The following is a 20456-nucleotide window of genomic DNA, read 5'->3' on the forward strand; positions in this document are numbered from 1 at the left end:
GGAGCGTGCAGGCTGAAATTCAGCCACCTACCTCGAAGGAAAAACTCGCTAGAGAATCCGTGCTTCAGCAAAAACAGCCGCTCCGGAGGGTGGAAGCATTTTGTTGTGTGCGTGCGTGAGAGCACTGCCAGGGAGTCTAAAGCTCTTACGAATGAGACTCAGGCCCCACCAAAAGGCAGGACAAGACTCCCGGTGTGTTTGACCTAGCATGCACTGCGGCCCTACTTTTGCATTGAAGTCTAATCGGTAGGGTTCTAACTCGAAGAAACAACAGTGTACAGAAACAGGGTTTTAGCTTCCGACGACCTCTCTGTGGGAGGAAGCCGTTTAGGGTGTACTGTGTGTGAGAGCCTGGGGATGGGTTCCATTTCGTAAAATCGGGGCAGAGACAGGCCGGAACAGAAGGCAGCTCACAAATCACATCATGTTTATGGGGCTAGGAGCGTGGCCACGGGGGAGCGTGCAGGCTGAAAGTCAGCCACCTAACACGAAGGAAACCTCGGTAGAGAATCCGTGCTTCAGCGACAACAGCCGCTACTGAGGGCGGAAGCATTTTGTTGTGTGCGTGCGTGAGAGCACTGAAAGGGATTCCAAACCTTTTCACGAGTGAAACTCAGGCCCCAGCAAAAGGCAGAACAACACTCCCCATGTGTTTGACTAAGCTAGCACAGCGGCCCTACTTTTGCATTGAAGTCTAATCAGTAGGGTTCTACTCGAACAAACAACAGTGTCCAGAAACAGGGTTTTAGCTTCCAATGACCTCTCTGTGGGAGGAAGAAGTTTCGGGTTTAGTTTGGGTGAGAGCCACAGGACTGGTTCCACTTCGGAAAATCGGGGTAGAGACAGGTCGGTACCGAAGGCAGCTCACAAATCACATCATGGTTATGGGGCTAGTAGCATTGCCCCGGGTTGTGCGTGGAGGCTGAAAGCCAGCCACCTAACTCGAAGGAAAAACTCGGTAGAGGATCTGTGCTTCATTGAAAACAGCCCCTCCTGAGGGTGGAAGCATTTTGTTGTGCGCATGCCTGAGAGCACTGCAAGGGAGTCCAAAGCTCTTTACGCGTGAGACTCAGGCCCCATCAAAGGCAAGACAAGACTCCCGGTGTGTTTCATTTAGCTAGCACAGTGGCCCTACTTTTGCATGGAAGTCTAATCGCTAGCATTCTAACTCGAAGAACCAACAGGGTACAGAAACAGTGTTTTAGCTTCCGACGACCTCTCTGTGGGAGGAAGCAGTTTAGGGTGTAGTGTGGGTGAGAGTCACGGGACTGGTGCCATTTCGTAAAATCGGGGTAGAGACAGGCCCGTACAAATGGCAGCTCACAAATCAAATCATGGTTATGGGGCTAGTAGCGTTGCCCCCGCGGAGTGCGCAGGCTGATATTCAGCCACCCATCTCGAAGGAAAAACTCGGTAGAGAATCTGTGCTTCATTGAAAACAGCCGCTCCTGAGGGTGGAATCCTTTAGTTGTGTGCGTGGGTGCGAGCACTGCAAGGGAGTACGAAGCTTTTTACGAGCGCGACTCAGGCCCCAGCCAAAGGCAGGACAAGACTCCCCATGGGTTTGTTTTAGCTAGCACTGCGGCCCTACTTTTGCATGGAAATCTAATCGCAAGCGTTCCAACTGGAAGAAAGAACAGTGTACAGAAACAGTGTTTTAGCTTCCGAAGACCTCCCTGTGCGTGGAAGCCGTTTAGGCTGTAGTGTGGATGAGAGTCACGGGACTTGTTCCATTTTGTAAAATCGGGGTAGAGACAGGCCCGTACAAATGGCAGCTCACCAATCAAATCATGGTTATGGGGCTAGTAGCATTGCCCAGGGGGTGCGTGCAGCCTGAAAGCCAGCCACCTAACTCGAAGGAAAAACTCGGTACAGAATCCGTGCTTATTGAAAACAGCCGCTCCTGAGGGTGGAAGCATTTTGTTGTGTGCATGCCTGAGAGCACTGCAAGGGAGTCCAAAGCTCATTACGAGTGAGACTCAGGCCCCAGCAAAGGCAAGACAAGACTCCCGGTGTGTTTCATTTAGCTAGCACAGCGGCCCTACTTTTGCATAGAAGTCGAATCGCTAGAATTCTAACTCGAAGAAACAAGAGTGTACAGAAACACTGTTTTATCTTCCGACGACCTCTCTGTGGGAGGAAGCCGTTTAGGGTGTACTGTGGGTGAGAGCCTGGGGATGAGTTCCATTTCGTAAAATCGGGGTAGAGACAGGCCGGTACAGAAGGCAGCTCACAAATCACATCATGGTTATGGGGCTAGTAGCGTTGCCCCAGGGGAGCGTGCAGGCTGAAATTCAGCCACCTACCTCGAAGGAAAAACTCGCTAGAGAATCCGTGCTTCAGCAAAAACAGCCGCTCCGGAGGGTGGAAGCATTTTGTTGTGTGCGTGCGTGAGAGCACTGCCAGGGAGTCTAAAGCTCTTACGAATGAGACTCAGGCCCCACCAAAAGGCAGGACAAGACTCCCGGTGTGTTTGACCTAGCATGCACTGCGGCCCTACTTTTGCATTGAAGTCTAATCGGTAGGGTTCTAACTCGAACAAACAACAGTGTACAGAAACAGGGTTTTAGCTTCCGACGACCTCTCTGTGGGAGGAAGCCGTTTAGGGTGTACTGTGTGTGAGAGCCTGGGGATGGGTTCCATTTCGTAAAATCGGGGCAGAGACAGGCCGGAACAGAAGGCAGCTCACAAATCACATCATGTTTATGGGGCTAGGAGCGTGGCCACGGGGGAGCGTGCAGGCTGAAAGTCAGCCACCTAACACGAAGGAAACCTCGGTAGAGAATCCGTGCTTCAGCGACAACAGCCGCTACTGAGGGCGGAAGCATTTTGTTGTGTGCGTGCGTGAGAGCACTGAAAGGGATTCCAAACCTTTTCACGAGTGAAACTCAGGCCCCAGCAAAAGGCAGAACAACACTCCCCATGTGTTTGACTAAGCTAGCACAGCGGCCCTACTTTTGCATTGAAGTCTAATCAGTAGGGTTCTACTCGAACAAACAACAGTGTCCAGAAACAGGGTTTTAGCTTCCAATGACCTCTCTGTGGGAGGAAGAAGTTTCGGGTTTAGTTTGGGTGAGAGCCACAGGACTGGTTCCACTTCGGAAAATCGGGGTAGAGACAGGTCGGTACCGAAGGCAGCTCACAAATCACATCATGGTTATGGGGCTAGTAGCATTGCCCCGGGTTGTGCGTGGAGGCTGAAAGCCAGCCACCTAACTCGAAGGAAAAACTCGGTAGAGGATCTGTGCTTCATTGAAAACAGCCCCTCCTGAGGGTGGAAGCATTTTGTTGTGCGCATGCCTGAGAGCACTGCAAGGGAGTCCAAAGCTCTTTACGCGTGAGACTCAGGCCCCATCAAAGGCAAGACAAGACTCCCGGTGTGTTTCATTTAGCTAGCACAGTGGCCCTACTTTTGCATGGAAGTCTAATCGCTAGCATTCTAACTCGAAGAACCAACAGGGTACAGAAACAGTGTTTTAGCTTCCGACGACCTCTCTGTGGGAGGAAGCAGTTTAGGGTGTAGTGTGGGTGAGAGTCACGGGACTGGTGCCATTTCGTAAAATCGGGGTAGAGACAGGCCCGTACAAATGGCAGCTCACAAATCAAATCATGGTTATGGGGCTAGTAGCGTTGCCCCCGCGGAGTGCGCAGGCTGATATTCAGCCACCCATCTCGAAGGAAAAACTCGGTAGAGAATCTGTGCTTCATTGAAAACAGCCGCTCCTGAGGGTGGAATCCTTTAGTTGTGTGCGTGGGTGCGAGCACTGCAAGGGAGTACGAAGCTTTTTACGAGCGCGACTCAGGCCCCAGCCAAAGGCAGGACAAGACTCCCCATGGGTTTGTTTTAGCTAGCACTGCGGCCCTACTTTTGCATGGAAATCTAATCGCAAGCGTTCCAACTGGAAGAAAGAACAGTGTACAGAAACAGTGTTTTAGCTTCCGAAGACCTCCCTGTGCGTGGAAGCCGTTTAGGCTGTAGTGTGGATGAGAGTCACGGGACTTGTTCCATTTTGTAAAATCGGGGTAGAGACAGGCCCGTACAAATGGCAGCTCACCAATCAAATCATGGTTATGGGGCTAGTAGCATTGCCCAGGGGGTGCGTGCAGCCTGAAAGCCAGCCACCTAACTCGAAGGAAAAACTCGGTACAGAATCCGTGCTTATTGAAAACAGCCGCTCCTGAGGGTGGAAGCATTTTGTTGTGTGCATGCCTGAGAGCACTGCAAGGGAGTCCAAAGCTCATTACGAGTGAGACTCAGGCCCCAGCAAAGGCAAGACAAGACTCCCGGTGTGTTTCATTTAGCTAGCACAGCGGCCCTACTTTTGCATAGAAGTCGAATCGCTAGAATTCTAACTCGAAGAAACAAGAGTGTACAGAAACACTGTTTTATCTTCCGACGACCTCTCTGTGGGAGGAAGCCGTTTAGGGTGTACTGTGGGTGAGAGCCTGGGGATGAGTTCCATTTCGTAAAATCGGGGTAGAGACAGGCCGGTACAGAAGGCAGCTCACAAATCACATCATGGTTATGGGGCTAGTAGCGTTGCCCCAGGGGAGCGTGCAGGCTGAAATTCAGCCACCTACCTCGAAGGAAAAACTCGCTAGAGAATCCGTGCTTCAGCAAAAACAGCCGCTCCGGAGGGTGGAAGCATTTTGTTGTGTGCGTGCGTGAGAGCACTGCCAGGGAGTCTAAAGCTCTTACGAATGAGACTCAGGCCCCACCAAAAGGCAGGACAAGACTCCCGGTGTGTTTGACCTAGCATGCACTGCGGCCCTACTTTTGCATTGAAGTCTAATCGGTAGGGTTCTAACTCGAACAAACAACAGTGTACAGAAACAGGGTTTTAGCTTCCGACGACCTCTCTGTGGGAGGAAGCCGTTTAGGGTGTACTGTGTGTGAGAGCCTGGGGATGGGTTCCATTTCGTAAAATCGGGGCAGAGACAGGCCGGAACAGAAGGCAGCTCACAAATCACATCATGTTTATGGGGCTAGGAGCGTGGCCACGGGGGAGCGTGCAGGCTGAAAGTCAGCCACCTAACACGAAGGAAACCTCGGTAGAGAATCCGTGCTTCAGCGACAACAGCCGCTACTGAGGGCGGAAGCATTTTGTTGTGTGCGTGCGTGAGAGCACTGAAAGGGATTCCAAACCTTTTCACGAGTGAAACTCAGGCCCCAGCAAAAGGCAGAACAACACTCCCCATGTGTTTGACTAAGCTAGCACAGCGGCCCTACTTTTGCATTGAAGTCTAATCAGTAGGGTTCTACTCGAACAAACAACAGTGTCCAGAAACAGGGTTTTAGCTTCCAATGACCTCTCTGTGGGAGGAAGAAGTTTCGGGTTTAGTTTGGGTGAGAGCCACAGGACTGGTTCCACTTCGGAAAATCGGGGTAGAGACAGGTCGGTACCGAAGGCAGCTCACAAATCACATCATGGTTATGGGGCTAGTAGCATTGCCCCGGGTTGTGCGTGGAGGCTGAAAGCCAGCCACCTAACTCGAAGGAAAAACTCGGTAGAGGATCTGTGCTTCATTGAAAACAGCCCCTCCTGAGGGTGGAAGCATTTTGTTGTGCGCATGCCTGAGAGCACTGCAAGGGAGTCCAAAGCTCTTTACGCGTGAGACTCAGGCCCCATCAAAGGCAAGACAAGACTCCCGGTGTGTTTCATTTAGCTAGCACAGTGGCCCTACTTTTGCATGGAAGTCTAATCGCTAGCATTCTAACTCGAAGAACCAACAGGGTACAGAAACAGTGTTTTAGCTTCCGACGACCTCTCTGTGGGAGGAAGCAGTTTAGGGTGTAGTGTGGGTGAGAGTCACGGGACTGGTGCCATTTCGTAAAATCGGGGTAGAGACAGGCCCGTACAAATGGCAGCTCACAAATCAAATCATGGTTATGGGGCTAGTAGCGTTGCCCCCGCGGAGTGCGCAGGCTGATATTCAGCCACCCATCTCGAAGGAAAAACTCGGTAGAGAATCTGTGCTTCATTGAAAACAGCCGCTCCTGAGGGTGGAATCCTTTAGTTGTGTGCGTGGGTGCGAGCACTGCAAGGGAGTACGAAGCTTTTTACGAGCGCGACTCAGGCCCCAGCCAAAGGCAGGACAAGACTCCCCATGGGTTTGTTTTAGCTAGCACTGCGGCCCTACTTTTGCATGGAAATCTAATCGCAAGCGTTCCAACTGGAAGAAAGAACAGTGTACAGAAACAGTGTTTTAGCTTCCGAAGACCTCCCTGTGCGTGGAAGCCGTTTAGGCTGTAGTGTGGATGAGAGTCACGGGACTTGTTCCATTTTGTAAAATCGGGGTAGAGACAGGCCCGTACAAATGGCAGCTCACCAATCAAATCATGGTTATGGGGCTAGTAGCATTGCCCAGGGGGTGCGTGCAGCCTGAAAGCCAGCCACCTAACTCGAAGGAAAAACTCGGTACAGAATCCGTGCTTATTGAAAACAGCCGCTCCTGAGGGTGGAAGCATTTTGTTGTGTGCATGCCTGAGAGCACTGCAAGGGAGTCCAAAGCTCATTACGAGTGAGACTCAGGCCCCAGCAAAGGCAAGACAAGACTCCCGGTGTGTTTCATTTAGCTAGCACAGCGGCCCTACTTTTGCATAGAAGTCGAATCGCTAGAATTCTAACTCGAAGAAACAAGAGTGTACAGAAACACTGTTTTATCTTCCGACGACCTCTCTGTGGGAGGAAGCCGTTTAGGGTGTACTGTGGGTGAGAGCCTGGGGATGAGTTCCATTTCGTAAAATCGGGGTAGAGACAGGCCGGTACAGAAGGCAGCTCACAAATCACATCATGGTTATGGGGCTAGTAGCGTTGCCCCAGGGGAGCGTGCAGGCTGAAATTCAGCCACCTACCTCGAAGGAAAAACTCGCTAGAGAATCCGTGCTTCAGCAAAAAGAGCCGCTCCGGAGGGTGGAAGCATTTTGTTGTGTGCGTGCGTGAGAGCACTGCCAGGGAGTCTAAAGCTCTTACGAATGAGACTCAGGCCCCACCAAAAGGCAGGACAAGACTCCCGGTGTGTTTGACCTAGCATGCACTGCGGCCCTACTTTTGCATTGAAGTCTAATCGGTAGGGTTCTAACTCGAAGAAACAACAGTGTACAGAAACAGGGTTTTAGCTTCCGACGACCTCTCTGTGGGAGGAAGCCGTTTAGGGTGTACTGTGTGTGAGAGCCTGGGGATGGGTTCCATTTCGTAAAATCGGGGTAGAGACAGGCCGGAACAGAAGGCAGCTCACAAATCACATCATGTTTATGGGGCTAGGAGCGTGGCCACGGGGGAGCGTGCAGGCTGAAAGTCAGCCACCTAACACGAAGGAAACCTCGGTAGAGAATCCGTGCTTCAGCGACAACAGCCGCTACTGAGGGCGGAAGCATTTTGTTGTGTGCGTGCGTGAGAGCACTGAAAGGGATTCCAAACCTTTTCACGAGTGAAACTCAGGCCCCAGCAAAAGGCAGAACAACACTCCCCATGTGTTTGACTAAGCTAGCACAGCGGCCCTACTTTTGCATTGAAGTCTAATCAGTAGGGTTCTACTCGAACAAACAACAGTGTCCAGAAACAGGGTTTTAGCTTCCAATGACCTCTCTGTGGGAGGAAGAAGTTTCGGGTTTAGTTTGGGTGAGAGCCACAGGACTGGTTCCACTTCGGAAAATCGGGGTAGAGACAGGTCGGTACCGAAGGCAGCTCACAAATCACATCATGGTTATGGGGCTAGTAGCATTGCCCCGGGTTGTGCGTGGAGGCTGAAAGCCAGCCACCTAACTCGAAGGAAAAACTCGGTAGAGGATCTGTGCTTCATTGAAAACAGCCCCTCCTGAGGGTGGAAGCATTTTGTTGTGCGCATGCCTGAGAGCACTGCAAGGGAGTCCAAAGCTCTTTACGCGTGAGACTCAGGCCCCATCAAAGGCAAGACAAGACTCCCGGTGTGTTTCATTTAGCTAGCACAGTGGCCCTACTTTTGCATGGAAGTCTCATCGCTAGCATTCTAACTCGAAGAACCAACAGGGTACAGAAACAGTGTTTTAGCTTCCGACGACCTCTCTGTGGGAGGAAGCAGTTTAGGGTGTAGTGTGGGTGAGAGTCACGGGACTGGTGCCATTTCGTAAAATCGGGGTAGAGACAGGCCCGTACAAATGGCAGCTCACAAATCAAATCATGGTTATGGGGCTAGTAGCGTTGCCCCCGCGGAGTGCGCAGGCTGATATTCAGCCACCCATCTCGAAGGAAAAACTCGGTAGAGAATCTGTGCTTCATTGAAAACAGCCGCTCCTGAGGGTGGAATCCTTTAGTTGTGTGCGTGGGTGCGAGCACTGCAAGGGAGTACGAAGCTTTTTACGAGCGCGACTCAGGCCCCAGCCAAAGGCAGGACAAGACTACCCATGGGTTTGTTTTAGCTAGCACTGCGGCCCTACTTTTGCATGGAAATCTAATCGCAAGCGTTCCAACTGGAAGAAAGAACAGTGTACAGAAACAGTGTTTTAGCTTCCGAAGACCTCCCTGTGCGTGGAAGCCGTTTAGGGTGTAGTGTGGATGAGAGTCACGGGACTTGTTCCATTTTGTAAAATCGGGGTAGAGACAGGCCCGTACAAATGGCAGCTCACCAATCAAATCATGGTTATGGGGCTAGTAGCATTGCCCAGGGGGTGCGTGCAGCCTGAAAGCCAGCCACCTAACTCGAAGGAAAAACTCGGTACAGAATCCGTGCTTATTGAAAACAGCCGCTCCTGAGGGTGGAAGCATTTTGTTGTGTGCATGCCTGAGAGCACTGCAAGGGAGTCCAAAGCTCATTACGAGTGAGACTCAGGCCCCAGCAAAGGCAAGACAAGACTCCCGGTGTGTTTCATTTAGCTAGCACAGCGGCCCTACTTTTGCATAGAAGTCGAATCGCTAGAATTCTAACTCGAAGAAACAAGAGTGTACAGAAACACTGTTTTATCTTCCGACGACCTCTCTGTGGGAGGAAGCCGTTTAGGGTGTACTGTGGGTGAGAGCCTGGGGATGAGTTCCATTTCGTAAAATCGGGGTAGAGACAGGCCGGTACAGAAGGCAGCTCACAAATCACATCATGGTTATGGGGCTAGTAGCGGTGCCCCAGGGGAGCGTGCAGGCTGAAATTCAGCCACCTACCTCGAAGGAAAAACTCGCTAGAGAATCCGTGCTTCCGCAAAAAGAGCCGCTCCGGAGGGTGGAAGCATTTTGTTGTGTGCGTGCTTGAGAGCACTGCCAGGGAGTCTAAAGCTCTTACGAATGAGACTCAGGCCCCACCAAAAGGCAGGACAAGACTCCCGGTGTGTTTGACCTAGCATGCACTGCGGCCCTACTTTTGCATTGAAGTCTAATCGGTAGGGTTCTAACTCGAAGAAACAACAGTGTACAGAAACAGGGTTTTAGCTTCCGACGACCTCTCTGTGGGAGGAAGCCGTTTAGGGTGTACTGTGTGTGAGAGCCTGGGGATGGGTTCCATTTCGTAAAATCGGGGTAGAGACAGGCCGGAACAGAAGGCAGCTCACAAATCACATCATGTTTATGGGGCTAGGAGCGTGGCCACGGGGGAGCGTGCAGGCTGAAAGTCAGCCACCTAACACGAAGGAAACCTCGGTAGAGAATCCGTGCTTCAGCGACAACAGCCGCTACTGAGGGCGGAAGCATTTTGTTGTGTGCGTGCGTGAGAGCACTGAAAGGGATTCCAAACCTTTTCACGAGTGAAACTCAGGCCCCAGCAAAAGGCAGAACAACACTCCCCATGTGTTTGACTAAGCTAGCACAGCGGCCCTACTTTTGCATTGAAGTCTAATCAGTAGGGTTCTACTCGAACAAACAACAGTGTCCAGAAACAGGGTTTTAGCTTCCAATGACCTCTCTGTGGGAGGAAGAAGTTTCGGGTTTAGTTTGGGTGAGAGCCACAGGACTGGTTCCACTTCGGAAAATCGGGGTAGAGACAGGTCGGTACAGAAGGCAGCTCACAAATCACATCATGGTTATGGGGCTAGTAGCATTGCCCCGGGTTGTGCGTGGAGGCTGAAAGCCAGCCACCTAACTCGAAGGAAAAACTCGGTAGAGGATCTGTGCTTCATTGAAAACAGCCCCTCCTGAGGGTGGAAGCATTTTGTTGTGCGCATGCCTGAGAGCACTGCAAGGGAGTCCAAAGCTCTTTACGCGTGAGACTCAGGCCCCATCAAAGGCAAGACAAGACTCCCGGTGTGTTTCATTTAGCTAGCACAGTGGCCCTACTTTTGCATGGAAGTCTAATCGCTAGCATTCTAACTCGAAGAACCAACAGGGTACAGAAACAGTGTTTTAGCTTCCGACGACCTCTCTGTGGGAGGAAGCAGTTTAGGGTGTAGTGTGGGTGAGAGTCACGGGACTGGTGCCATTTCGTAAAATCGGGGTAGAGACAGGCCCGTACAAATGGCAGCTCACAAATCAAATCATGGTTATGGGGCTAGGAGCGTTGCCCCCGCGGAGTGCGCAGGCTGATATTCAGCCACCCATCTCGAAGGAAAAACTCGGTAGAGAATCTGTGCTTCATTGAAAACAGCCGCTCCTGAGGGTGGAATCCTTTAGTTGTGTGCGTGGGTGCGAGCACTGCAAGGGAGTACGAAGCTTTTTACGAGTGCGACTCAGGACCCAGCCAAAGGCAGGACAAGACTCCCCATGTGTTTGTTTTAGCTAGCACTGCGGCCCTACTTTTGCATGGAAATCTAATCGCAAGCGTTCCAACTGGAAGAAAGAACAGTGTACAGAAACAGTGTTTTAGCTTCCGAAGACCTCCCTGTGCGTGGAAGCCGTTTAGGGTGTAGTGTGGATGAGAGTCACGGGACTTGTTCCATTTTGTAAAATCGGGGTAGAGACAGGCCCGTACAAATGGCAGCTCACCAATCAAATCATGGTTATGGGGCTAGTAGCATTGCCCAGGGGGTGCGTGCAGCCTGAAAGCCAGCCACCTAACTCGAAGGAAAAACTCGGTACAGAATCCGTGCTTATTGAAAACAGCCGCTCCTGAGGGTGGAAGCATTTTGTTGTGTGCATGCCTGAGAGCACTGCAAGGGAGTCCAAAGCTCATTACGAGTGAGACTCAGGCCCCAGCAAAGGCAAGACAAGACTCCCGGTGTGTTTCATTTAGCTAGCACAGCGGCCCTACTTTTGCATAGAAGTCGAATCGCTAGAATTCTAACTCGAAGAAACAAGAGTGTACAGAAACACTGTTTTATCTTCCGACGACCTCTCTGTGGGAGGAAGCCGTTTAGGGTGTACTGTGGGTGAGAGCCTGGGGATGAGTTCCATTTCGTAAAATCGGGGTAGAGACAGGCCGGTACAGAAGGCAGCTCACAAATCACATCATGGTTATGGGGCTAGTAGCGTTGCCCCAGGGGAGCGTGCAGGCTGAAATTCAGCCACCTACCTCGAAGGAAAAACTCGCTAGAGAATCCGTGCTTCAGCAAAAAGAGCCGCTCCGGAGGGTGGAAGCATTTTGTTGTGTGCGTGCGTGAGAGCACTGCCAGGGAGTCTAAAGCTCTTACGAATGAGACTCAGGCCCCACCAAAAGGCAGGACAAGACTCCCGGTGTGTTTGACCTAGCATGCACTGCGGCCCTACTTTTGCATTGAAGTCTAATCGGTAGGGTTCTAACTCGAAGAAACAACAGTGTACAGAAACAGGGTTTTAGCTTCCGACGACCTCTCTGTGGGAGGAAGCCGTTTAGGGTGTACTGTGTGTGAGAGCCTGGGGATGGGTTCCATTTCGTAAAATCGGGGTAGAGACAGGCCGGAACAGAAGGCAGCTCACAAATCACATCATGTTTATGGGGCTAGGAGCGTGGCCACGGGGGAGCGTGCAGGCTGAAAGTCAGCCACCTAACATGAAGGAAACCTCGGTAGAGAATCCGTGCTTCAGCGACAACAGCCGCTACTGAGGGCGGAAGCATTTTGTTGTGTGCGTGCGTGAGAGCACTGAAAGGGATTCCAAACCTTTTCACGAGTGAAACTCAGGCCCCAGCAAAAGGCAGAACAACACTCCCCATGTGTTTGACTAAGCTAGCACAGCGGCCCTACTTTTGCATTGAAGTCTAATCAGTAGGGTTCTACTCGAACAAACAACAGTGTCCAGAAACAGGGTTTTAGCTTCCAATGACCTCTCTGTGGGAGGAAGAAGTTTCGGGTTTAGTTTGGGTGAGAGCCACAGGACTGGTTCCACTTCGGAAAATCGGGGTAGAGACAGGTCGGTACAGAAGGCAGCTCACAAATCACATCATGGTTATGGGGCTAGTAGCATTGCCCCGGGTTGTGCGTGGAGGCTGAAAGCCAGCCACCTAACTCGAAGGAAAAACTCGGTAGAGGATCTGTGCTTCATTGAAAACAGCCCCTCCTGAGGGTGGAAGCATTTTGTTGTGCGCATGCCTGAGAGCACTGCAAGGGAGTCCAAAGCTCTTTACGCGTGAGACTCAGGCCCCATCAAAGGCAAGACAAGACTCCCGGTGTGTTTCATTTAGCTAGCACAGTGGCCCTACTTTTGCATGGAAGTCTAATCGCTAGCATTCTAACTCGAAGAACCAACAGGGTACAGAAACAGTGTTTTAGCTTCCGACGACCTCTCTGTGGGAGGAAGCAGTTTAGGGTGTAGTGTGGGTGAGAGTCACGGGACTGGTGCCATTTCGTAAAATCGGGGTAGAGACAGGCCCGTACAAATGGCAGCTCACAAATCAAATCATGGTTATGGGGCTAGGAGCGTTGCCCCCGCGGAGTGCGCAGGCTGATATTCAGCCACCCATCTCGAAGGAAAAACTCGGTAGAGAATCTGTGCTTCATTGAAAACAGCCGCTCCTGAGGGTGGAATCCTTTAGTTGTGTGCGTGGGTGCGAGCACTGCAAGGGAGTACGAAGCTTTTTACGAGTGCGACTCAGGTCCCAGCCAAAGGCAGGACAAGACTCCCCATGTGTTTGTTTTAGCTAGCACTGCGGCCCTACTTTTGCATGGAAATCTAATCGCAAGCGTTCCAACTGGAAGAAAGAACAGTGTACAGAAACAGTGTTTTAGCTTCCGAAGACCTCCCTGTGCGTGGAAGCCGTTTAGGGTGTAGTGTGGATGAGAGTCACGGGACTTGTTCCATTTTGTAAAATCGGGGTAGAGACAGGCCCGTACAAATGGCAGCTCACCAATCAAATCATGGTTATGGGGCTAGTAGCATTGCCCAGGGGGTGCGTGCAGCCTGAAAGCCAGCCACCTAACTCGAAGGAAAAACTCGGTACAGAATCCGTGCTTATTGAAAACAGCCGCTCCTGAGGGTGGAAGCATTTTGTTGTGTGCATGCCTGAGAGCACTGCAAGGGAGTCCAAAGCTCATTACGAGTGAGACTCAGGCCCCAGCAAAGGCAAGACAAGACTCCCGGTGTGTTTCATTTAGCTAGCACAGCGGCCCTACTTTTGCATAGAAGTCGAATCGCTAGAATTCTAACTCGAAGAAACAAGAGTGTACAGAAACACTGTTTTATCTTCCGACGACCTCTCTGTGGGAGGAAGCCGTTTAGGGTGTACTGTGGGTGAGAGCCTGGGGATGAGTTCCATTTCGTAAAATCGGGGTAGAGACAGGCCGGTACAGAAGGCAGCTCACAAATCACATCATGGTTATGGGGCTAGTAGCGTTGCCCCAGGGGAGCGTGCAGGCTGAAATTCAGCCACCTACCTCGAAGGAAAAACTCGCTAGAGAATCCGTGCTTCAGCAAAAAGAGCCGCTCCGGAGGGTGGAAGCATTTTGTTGTGTGCGTGCGTGAGAGCACTGCCAGGGAGTCTAAAGCTCTTACGAATGAGACTCAGGCCCCACCAAAAGGCAGGACAAGACTCCCGGTGTGTTTGACCTAGCATGCACTGCGGCCCTACTTTTGCATTGAAGTCTAATCGGTAGGGTTCTAACTCGAAGAAACAACAGTGTACAGAAACAGGGTTTTAGCTTCCGACGACCTCTCTGTGGGAGGAAGCCGTTTAGGGTGTACTGTGTGTGAGAGCCTGGGGATGGGTTCCATTTCGTAAAATCGGGGTAGAGACAGGCCGGAACAGAAGGCAGCTCACAAATCACATCATGTTTATGGGGCTAGGAGCGTGGCCACGGGGGAGCGTGCAGGCTGAAAGTCAGCCACCTAACATGAAGGAAACCTCGGTAGAGAATCCGTGCTTCAGCGACAACAGCCGCTACTGAGGGCGGAAGCATTTTGTTGTGTGCGTGCGTGAGAGCACTGAAAGGGATTCCAAACCTTTTCACGAGTGAAACTCAGGCCCCAGCAAAAGGCAGAACAACACTCCCCATGTGTTTGACTAAGCTAGCACAGCGGCCCTACTTTTGCATTGAAGTCTAATCAGTAGGGTTCTACTCGAACAAACAACAGTGTCCAGAAACAGGGTTTTAGCTTCCAATGACCTCTCTGTGGGAGGAAGAAGTTTCGGGTTTAGTTTGGGTGAGAGCCACAGGACTGGTTCCACTTCGGAAAATCGGGGTAGAGACAGGTCGGTACAGAAGGCAGCTCACAAATCACATCATGGTTATGGGGCTAGTAGCATTGCCCCGGGTTGTGCATGGAGGCTGAAAGCCAGCCACCTAACTCGAAGGAAAAACTCGGTAGAGGATCTGTGCTTCATTGAAAACAGCCCCTCCTGAGGGTGGAAGCATTTTGTTGTGCGCATGCCTGAGAGCACTGCAAGGGAGTCCAAAGCTCTTTACGCGTGAGACTCAGGCCCCATCAAAGGCAAGACAAGACTCCCGGTGTGTTTCATTTAGCTAGCACAGTGGCCCTACTTTTGCATGGAAGTCTAATCGCTAGCATTCTAACTCGAAGAACCAACAGGGTACAGAAACAGTGTTTTAGCTTCCGACGACCTCTCTGTGGGAGAAAGCAGTTTAGGGTGTAGTGTGGGTGAGAGTCACGGGACTGGTGCCATTTCGTAAAATCGGGGTAGAGACAGGCCCGTACAAATGGCAGCTCACAAATCAAATCATGGTTATGGGGCTAGTAGCGTTGCCCCCGCGGAGTGCGCAGGCTGATATTCAGCCACCCATCTCGAAGGAAAAACTCGGTAGAGAACCTGTGCTTCATTGAAAACAGCCGCTCCTGAGGGTGGAATCCTTTAGTTGTGTGCGTGGGTGCGAGCACTGCAAGGGAGTACGAAGCTTTTTACGAGCGCAACTCAGGCCCCAGCCAAAGGCAGGACAAGACTCCCCATGTGTTTGTTTTAGCTAGCACCGCGGCCCTACTTTTGCATGGAAATCTAATCGCAAGCGTTCCAACTGGAAGAAAGAACAGTGTACAGAAACAGTGTTTTAGCTTCCGAAGACCTCCCTGTGCGTGGAAGCCGTTTAGGGTGTAGTGTGGATGAGAGTCACGGGACTTGTTCCATTTTGTAAAATCGGGGTAGAGACAGGCCCGTACAAATGGCAGCTCACCAATCAAATCATGGTTATGGGGCTAGTAGCATTGCCCAGGGGGTGCGTGCAGCCTGAAAGCCAGCCACCTAACTCGAAGGAAAAACTCGGTACAGAATCCGTGCTTATTGAAAACAGCCGCTCCTGAGGGTGGAAGCATTTTGTTGTGTGCATGCCTGAGAGCACTGCAAGGGAGTCCAAAGCTCATTACGAGTGAGACTCAGGCCCCAGCAAAGGCAAGACAAGACTCCCGGTGTGTTTCATTTAGCTAGCACAGCGGCCCTACTTTTGCATAGAAGTCGAATCGCTAGAATTCTAACTCGAAGAAACAAGAGTGTACAGAAACACTGTTTTATCTTCCGACGACCTCTCTGTGGGAGGAAGCCGTTTAGGGTGTACTGTGGGTGAGAGCCTGGGGATGAGTTCCATTTCGTAAAATCGGGGTAGAGACAGGCCGGTACAGAAGGCAGCTCACAAATCACATCATGGTTATGGGGCTAGTAGCGTTGCCCCAGGGGAGCGTGCAGGCTGAAATTCAGCCACCTACCTCGAAGGAAAAACTCGCTAGAGAATCCGTGCTTCCGCAAAAAGAGCCGCTCCGGAGGGTGGAAGCATTTTGTTGTGTGCGTGCGTGAGAGCACTGCCAGGGAGTCTAAAGCTCTTACGAATGAGACTCAGGCCCCACCAAAAGGCAGGACAAGACTCCCGGTGTGTTTGACCTAGCATGCACTGCGGCCCTACTTTTGCATTGAAGTCTAATCGGTAGGGTTCTAACTCGAACAAACAACCGTGTACAGAAACAGGGTTTTAGCTTCCGACGACCTCTCTGTGGGAGGAAGCCGTTTAGGGTGTACTGTGTGTGAGAGCCTGGGGATGGGTTCCATTTCGTAAAATCGGGGTAGAGACAGGCCGGAACAGAAGGCAGCTCACAAATCACATCATGTTTATGGGGCTAGGAGCGTGGCCACGGGGGAGCGTGCAGGCTGAAAGTCAGCCACCTAACACGAAGGAAACCTCGGTAGAGAATCCGTGCTTCAGCGACAACAGCCGCTACTGAGGGCGGAAGCATTTTGTTGTGTGCGTGCGTGAGAGCACTGAAAGGGATTCCAAACCTTTTCACGAGTGAAACTCAGGCCCCAGCAAAAGGCAGAACAACACTCCCCATGTGTTTGACTAAGCTAGCACAGCGGCCCTACTTTTGCATTGAAGTCTAATCAGTAGGGTTCTACTCGAACAAACAACAGTGTCCAGAAACAGGGTTTTAGCTTCCAATGACCTCTCTGTGGGAGGAAGAAGTTTCGGGTTTAGTTTGGGTGAGAGCCACAGGACTGGTTCCACTTCGGAAAATCGGGGTAGAGACAGGTCGGTACAGAAGGCAGCTCACAAATCACATCATGGTTATGGGGCTAGTAGCATTGCCCCGGGTTGTGCGTGGAGGCTGAAAGCCAGCCACCTAACTCGAAGGAAAAACTCGGTAGAGGATCTGTGCTTCATTGAAAACAGCCCCTCCTGAGGGTGGAAGCATTTTGTTGTGCGCATGCCTGAGAGCACTGCAAGGGAGTCCAAAGCTCTTTACGCGTGAGACTCAGGCCCCATCAAAGGCAAGACAAGACTCCCGGTGTGTTTCATTTAGCTAGCACAGTGGCCCTACTTTTGCATGGAAGTCTAATCGCTAGCATTCTAACTCGAAGAACCAACAGGGTACAGAAACAGTGTTTTAGCTTCCGACGACCTCTCTGTGGGAGGAAGCAGTTTAGGGTGTAGTGTGGGTGAGAGTCACGGGACTGGTGCCATTTCGTAAAATCGGGGTAGAGACAGGCCCGTACAAATGGCAGCTCACAAATCAAATCATGGTTATGGGGCTAGGAGCGTTGCCCCCGCGGAGTGCGCAGGCTGATATTCAGCCACCCATCTCGAAGGAAAAACTCGGTAGAGAATCTGTGCTTCATTGAAAACAGCCGCTCCTGAGGGTGGAATCCTTTAGTTGTGTGCGTGGGTGCGAGCACTGCAAGGGAGTACGAAGCTTTTTACGAGTGCGACTCAGGACCCAGCCAAAGGCAGGACAAGACTCCCCATGTGTTTGTTTTAGCTAGCACTGCGGCCCTACTTTTGCATGGAAATCTAATCGCAAGCGTTCCAACTGGAAGAAAGAACAGTGTACAGAAACAGTGTTTTAGCTTCCGAAGACCTCCCTGTGCGTGGAAGCCGTTTAGGGTGTAGTGTGGATGAGAGTCACGGGACTTGTTCCATTTTGTAAAATCGGGGTAGAGACAGGCCCGTACAAATGGCAGCTCACCAATCAAATCATGGTTATGGGGCTAGTAGCATTGCCCAGGGGGTGCGTGCAGCCTGAAAGCCAGCCACCTAACTCGAAGGAAAAACTCGGTACAGAATCCGTGCTTATTGAAAACAGCCGCTCCTGAGGGTGGAAGCATTTTGTTGTGTGCATGCCTGAGAGCACTGCAAGGGAGTCCAAAGCTCATTACGAGTGAGACTCAGGCCCCAGCAAAGGCAAGACAAGACTCCCGGTGTGTTTCATTTAGCTAGCACAGCGGCCCTACTTTTGCATAGAAGTCGAATCGCTAGAATTCTAACTCGAAGAAACAAGAGTGTACAGAAACACTGTTTTATCTTCCGACGACCTCTCTGTGGGAGGAAGCCGTTTAGGGTGTACTGTGGGTGAGAGCCTGGGGATGAGTTCCATTTCGTAAAATCGGGGTAGAGACAGGCCGGTACAGAAGGCAGCTCACAAATCACATCATGGTTATGGGGCTAGTAGCGTTGCCCCAGGGGAGCGTGCAGGCTGAAATTCAGCCACCTACCTCGAAGGAAAAACTCGCTAGAGAATCCGTGCTTCAGCAAAAACAGCCGCTCCGGAGGGTGGAAGCATTTTGTTGTGTGCGTGCGTGAGAGCACTGCCAGGGAGTCTAAAGCTCTTACGAATGAGACTCAGGCCCCACCAAAAGGCAGGACAAGACTCCCGGTGTGTTTGACCTAGCATGCACTGCGGCCCTACTTTTGCATTGAAGTCTAATCGGTAGGGTTCTAACTCGAACAAACAACAGTGTACAGAAACAGGGTTTTAGCTTCCGACGACCTCTCTGTGGGAGGAAGCCGTTTAGGGTGTACTGTGTGTGAGAGCCTGGGGATGGCTTCCATTTCGTAAAATCGGGGTAGAGACAGGCCGGAACAGAAGGCAGCTCACAAATCACATCATGTTTATGGGGCTAGGAGCGTGGCCACGGGGGAGCGTGCAGGCTGAAAGTCAGCCACCTAACACGAAGGAAACCTCGGTAGAGAATCCGTGCTTCAGCGACAACAGCCGCTACTGAGGGCGGAAGCATTTTGTTGTGTGCGTGCGTGAGAGCACTGAAAGGGATTCCAAACCTTTTCACGAGTGAAACTCAGGCCCCAGCAAAAGGCAGAACAACACTCCCCATGTGTTTGACTAAGCTAGCACAGCGGCCCTACTTTTGCATTGAAGTCTAATCAGTAGGGTTCTACTCGAACAAACAACAGTGTCCAGAAACAGGGTTTTAGCTTCCAATGACCTCTCTGTGGGAGGAAGAAGTTTCGGGTTTAGTTTGGGTGAGAGCCACAGGACTGGTTCCACTTCGGAAAATCGGGGTAGAGACAGGTCGGTACAGAAGGCAGCTCACAAATCACATCATGGTTATGGGGCTAGTAGCATTGCCCCGGGTTGTGCGTGGAGGCTGAAAGCCAGCCACCTAACTCGAAGGAAAAACTCGGTAGAGGATCTGTGCTTCATTGAAAACAGCCCCTCCTGAGGGTGGAAGCATTTTGTTGTGCGCATGCCTGAGAGCACTGCAAGGGAGTCCAAAGCTCTTTACGCGTGAGACTCAGGCCCCATCAAAGGCAAGACAAGACTCCCGGTGTGTTTCATTTAGCTAGCACAGTGGCCCTACTTTTGCATGGAAGTCTAATCGCTAGCATTCTAACTCGAAGAACCAACAGGGTACAGAAACAGTGTTTTAGCTTCCGACGACCTCTCTGTGGGAGGAAGCAGTTTAGGGTGTAGTGTGGGTGAGAGTCACGGGACTGGTGCCATTTCGTAAAATCGGGGTAGAGACAGGCCCGTACAAATGGCAGCTCACAAATCAAATCATGGTTATGGGGCTAGGAGCGTTGCCCCCGCGGAGTGCGCAGGCTGATATTCAGCCACCCATCTCGAAGGAAAAACTCGGTAGAGAATCTGTGCTTCATTGAAAACAGCCGCTCCTGAGGGTGGAATCCTTTAGTTGTGTGCGTGGGTGCGAGCACTGCAAGGGAGTACGAAGCTTTTTACGAGTGCGACTCAGGACCCAGCCAAAGGCAGGACAAGACTCCCCATGTGTTTGTTTTAGCTAGCACTGCGGCCCTACTTTTGCATGGAAATCTAATCGCAAGCGTTCCAACTGGAAGAAAGAACAGTGTACAGAAACAGTGTTTTAGCTTCCGAAGACCTCCCTGTGCGTGGAAGCCGTTTAGGGTGTAGTGTGGATGAGAGTCACGGGACTTGTTCCATTTTGTAAAATCGGGGTAGAGACAGGCCCGTACAAATGGCAGCTCACCAATCAAATCATGGTTATGGGGCTAGTAGCATTGCCCAGGGGGTGCGTGCAGCCTGAAAGCCAGCCACCTAACTCGAAGGAAAAACTCGGTACAGAATCCGTGCTTATTGAAAACAGCCGCTCCTGAGGGTGGAAGCATTTTGTTGTGTGCATGCCTGAGAGCACTGCAAGGGAGTCCAAAGCTCATTACGAGTGAGACTCAGGCCCCAGCAAAGGCAAGACAAGACTCCCGGTGTGTTTCATTTAGCTAGCACAGCGGCCCTACTTTTGCATAGAAGTCGAATCGCTAGAATTCTAACTCGAAGAAACAAGAGTGTACAGAAACACTGTTTTATCTTCCGACGACCTCTCTGTGGGAGGAAGCCGTTTAGGGTGTACTGTGGGTGAGAGCCTGGGGATGAGTTCCATTTCGTAAAATCGGGGTAGAGACAGGCCGGTACAGAAGGCAGCTCACAAATCACATCATGGTTATGGGG

This window comes from Halichoerus grypus, chromosome X (genome assembly GCF_964656455.1).
Source record: "Halichoerus grypus chromosome X, mHalGry1.hap1.1, whole genome shotgun sequence".
In the NCBI taxonomy this organism is placed as follows: Eukaryota; Metazoa; Chordata; class Mammalia; order Carnivora; family Phocidae; genus Halichoerus; species Halichoerus grypus.